This window comes from Perca fluviatilis, chromosome 18, assembly GCF_010015445.1.
Source record: "Perca fluviatilis chromosome 18, GENO_Pfluv_1.0, whole genome shotgun sequence".
Taxonomy (NCBI): domain Eukaryota; kingdom Metazoa; phylum Chordata; class Actinopteri; order Perciformes; family Percidae; genus Perca; species Perca fluviatilis.
The window spans coordinates 14,637,218-14,642,248 of NC_053129.1; positions in this window are offsets into that span (position 1 = coordinate 14,637,218).

Consider the following 5,031-nt stretch of genomic DNA (forward strand, 5'->3'; position numbering starts at 1 on the left):
TTTTGCAATATTTAATATACTATTGCAGGCTATCTGTGTACTATAGGCTATATTTAAGCTATAATAATAATAATAATCATAATAATATGATAATTTTAGCTTGGAAAGATGCATGATTTGATCTGTCTTTCAGTACAGGTGTGGCCAATAAAGTATTGCATTAGCATTACCCCACATGATTTTTTCTGCTAATATAGAATTGGGATTTTTGTGATCTTTTTAGACCCTATCACTATTACATCACTTATATGTCAAATTAGCAATTGAATAGAATCACTTAAAACCATAGGCATGTCTCAAAAGTTCTATCTGTTTTGCATCTGAATCCAACTAAATCCACATTAGTAATGGCTGATTTAGATGTAAAAAATATTGCAGATTGGCTTTGTATCAGCTTTGAAAAACAACATCACACATCCTGTTTTTGCTGCTCTTTTAGTACATGGACTGATTGTTTTTTCATCAGACCAACATAACGGGCCTATTGGGAACAAACCAATATGTCAGTTATTGTCTGGAGAGAGGGAAGGCATGACATAAAACATCAAGAAACGTTTATGAGGAACAATTCATGATTTAAACAAGCCTATCAGAGGTAATTTTAAATAGGCTATGCTATTATCAGCTGTACAATGTCACTGACAGCAGGCCCGACAGGCATACAACTTTGTTTTTGTTTTTAAATAAAGAATTAGTGAAAGTACCGGGGCAGCAGGGCAACAATCCTGCATATTTGAATACAGTAACCGCTATTTGGTAAAGTGGGATATGGACAGCAGTTGCATAAAATAAGCACAAGATGAACCGAATGTAGGTTCTTTTATGAAGAAAATGAGGGATAAACGGCCAATTTTGTTGGTGAGAAATGAACTGAAGACTATTGTTATGCATAAGCATGTGTCCTACATTCCCAGAGAGACGATGTCTATCGCATATCAACACATACATAATTAATCCGCAACAACAACATCTCATTTAAATGAATGAAACAATAGTGTTTCTGTACTCCTGTCAGACTGGCGGTTGAAGAATATGGTAAATGGTTAAAAGTGCACAGCCTTAACTCTTTATGACCTTCTCTATCTGTGTTAAGCCATGTCATGTTAAGAGTGATTTCATCTGATGGATTACACAATTTGATGAGATTAAACTCAATTCTATCAGATGCACACAGTAAATGTTACCATGTGATGTTTTAATGGGACTTAAAGCAGCGCAAAAATGTTCTTTTAATTGGAATCCAGGAATGCCACGGGGCTGTTGATGAAGAGAACTCATTTGGCTCTAATGTAAAACATTGTCTTGCACATTTGGAAATTGTTTCTTGAAAAAGAGGCACAGAAAGGGAAGCAGAGCTCTAGGGGAAAGGGTTTCTGGAGTTGTTCAAACTGTAAAAGTCACTGTTGCTTTAAAAGCTTAGCAGTGGTGGAAGAAGTATTTAGATCCTGTACTTAAGTAAAAGTATACAACAATGCAAAAGTACTGAATTGAACATTCTACTAAAGTGTTATCAGTATAAATGTACTCCAAGTATCATAAGTGAAAGCACTTGTTCTGCAGAAAAATGGCCTCTTTAATTGACATATTATACGTATTACATTATGAGATTGCCAATACTGTTGCATCAATACGTAAGTAGCATTTTACTGTCTCAACGTGAAGCTAATTTAAACTTGAAGAGTTTGTTTAGTCCAGTGGTACCCAACTTAAGGATCTGTTCCCCTCCAAAGGGTCACATAAATCTCAAGGGTTGTGAGACGATGTTAGAAGAAGTTCTGCTGCACACATTTGTATTCATTGTTTGGAATTATTCTGTAATTTTTGCTTTTTATTGTAAAATATTGGATACTTTTACCTCTATAATGTCTCTTTGGTGGAACTGCTAATCTGAAACGCGACAAGGGGCCCCAGCAAGACACTGCTTTTTAATAAGGGGCCAAAAGCCAGAGACATTGGGAACCACTGGTTTAATCTCAACAATGCATTGTATAGCTTATCATAGGTTTTTAATGTAAAATTAAAACCTTAAAAAGTAACCCCTTAATAGAGCAGTGGAGTAAAAAGTACAATATTTCTCCCTGACATGGAGTGGAGTAGTAGACTATAAGTAGCGTACAATGCAAATACTGCAAGTACAATAACTTCAAATGGTTCCTGAGTCAATGTACTTAGTTATACATTCCATCGCTGAAGCTCAGTCAATACCAAGTAATGAATGTGTCATTTTGATAATCAGTATTATACTATATGTGATACTGTATGAAGCCACGGTGTTCCTTGTTCAAACAATGAACATAACATTGATGTTAATCTCAGGTATATCAAATATAAAACACTGTTGGACAACATTGACTGTGCCAGATTTTGTCAGGTGCCCCTGGAGAGTTTGGTGTTATCGTCCATTAAATTAGGATCACAGCGCCGTGGAGCATGTTTATTACAAGGTTTGTTGGGCTCTTTTCCAATTTACGATGGAAATAGCTGCAGAAAATGCCCACTAACTGGACCTCCTGGGTGCTTCTCCAATAATAAATAGCTGCCTTCGCCTTCCGTTGCTGCTATTTTTCGTATTACAACCAAGGCACACTGCATGCATGCCATTAATTTTCTTGTGAGGAGGACTCCGCCAAACACAAAAGCATTTGTATATACAATAAAAAATTATCAAGAACATACATTTATAGCTTTTCTGTAAGAGCGTCTGATGGTCTAAAAGGCCAAAGGCTGAAATGTCCATTTTAAATCAATTAGTCTGATTTCTCTTAGTCATCTTTTTGAGTAGAAAAACCATGCAGGCTAAGGAAACCCTTAAAAGATTCCAGGATGAGCACGGTCCGGCTCTGAAATCATATAACTGTATCTGATTTGTATAATAATCTGTACATTAATCTCACCCAATAATAACTCAATTTATGCAGAATTAACAGATTTTCAAGACTTGAGCCTGTTATGAACGTATGCAAACCTCTTATAAAGACAACATTAGTGAAATGTTTAAAGGACTTTTGAATGGTGCTAGGATGTGAGCCAAAAAAATAATAATGCTGAGATATTGTCATTTGAGGAAATGCAGCACTGTTAAAACACACATGTTGCGCGCGCGCACACACACACACGCACACACAGAAATGAAGCAGAAAGCTGATTACAGGTTTAACGAAAATCCAGCATATGTGAAAAAATGAATTGCCATCAGAGAATTAGTGCTTCACATAAAGTTAATGCCTAGTTAATGTTTCTTTCTCTCTTTTTTTCCCGAAGCATCCATTTAGCATCAGGACCTTACAACCCTGGATTATGTGGACAGTGGACACACAGCCAACAAAGCACTCCTGCCCTCATGAGAACAGACCATTAGTGGGGGATCATAAATCTCCTTATAAGAGCAAAAGAGAAATGTTGTAATAACAGATTACATGCATTTGCTGGCCAAATTTACATCCATAAGCTGAAGCTAAAAGCATTTGATGAAAACAAATGACTTCGTCGAGGAAGCTATAGGACCACGAGGAGGAGGCAGTGGGGGGGCAGCTAAACGAATAATGAATTCAAAAACACACCTGCCGGTGATTGTTGACAGTTTATTCCACAAAGTTTGATCGGAACTGGCAATCTCAAAACTGTCTGTGTTGGTTGGCTCAGGAGTGATACTATAACACAAGCACTAAGAATGTTACTGTGTTTCATTGTCCATTCAAACGCTGGGCTACAGCGTGACTGGAGCTTGTTGCTGACATCATTACACTTGAAATATTCGACACACTTTTCCTGATGCAACACAAAGAGAGGCTCAATCTCAAACCTCACATTTGAGCCCGTTTACATGAAAACACTGTACATATTAATCCAAAAAGGAAGGCCGTCATTTATATGATCTGTACAAACTGGACTTGAGCTGGACTGGATAGCTTATGTTGGTCACGTTAGCGTGTGAACTGCTAATGGAAGCAATACGTGTATCCATACTATCAGCATAAAAATGGACAGCAGAGAATATGATTATGCTTCAGGATTGGTTTGAGATGTCTCACTGGACATTTTGTTTGTTTTTTTTAACTTCAATGAATTCAAGCTGACAGGTTGCTGTACTAGCCGAACAATGAGTGTTTGATACGGAAAAGATGACATTTGACAGAAAATGTCTTAATTTAAGGTTCACTAAGGAGCTTTTTTCTAGAGCTTTTAACTGCTTTTTTTCAGCTGCATCTATGGAGTTTGCTCAGTTGTCAAGCTACAATTACAGACGTTCACACTGAAATAATGTGAAATAATTTCCATTTACTTTAACCCCAAACTGGCCAAAACCCAGTGAAACACACACACATATATATATATATAACCGCAAGAATATCTTAAAATAAGGTCCCCTATAAGGGCCAACAGCTCATTAAGTGGAAAACTTATTAGACACAGCCATCTCAACTGCCAAGCCTTTTTTCTACTGCAGTTCCAATACAGAGGTCAAAGGTCAAGGGGCCTGCCATTGCTTGTCAGAAACACGTACAGTGTAGAAAATCTCACGAAACAACATGCAACTCCTTCTTAATGCAATTACAGACGAGAGAAGTAAGCTAGGATTCTCAAAGATAAATCAAAAACACAAGCGTAAGCTTGAGGACAGGCATGGTGATTGCAGTTCCCACATTTCCATTGCATCATTGACCTTACTCCTCACTCTGGACAGATGGAGAGGTAGTACAGTAGCATGGATGGATGCAGAGTTTGTTGACAGATGCCTCTCTCGCTGCCACGCCTCGTCTCGGCCCACCTGTTAAGGGCAGCAGTGATCGCCTGGAGGCGAGCGTGTCTGTTGTGTACGCACGCTGGGAGGAGGTGGCCGGGGAGGGGTGGACTGGAAATGCTGGCACGTGCTCCCCTGCAGAGATCTTTCTCCAGTTACAAATCTTGTAACAGGGTGTGTGTGTGTGTGTGTGTGCGTGCGTGTGTGTGTGTGTGGCATTAGGTGTGTGAATAAACACAGGTGTCCGTGTTTCCTCTCTCTAATATAAAACACAGAGTGTGGTGCAAGCA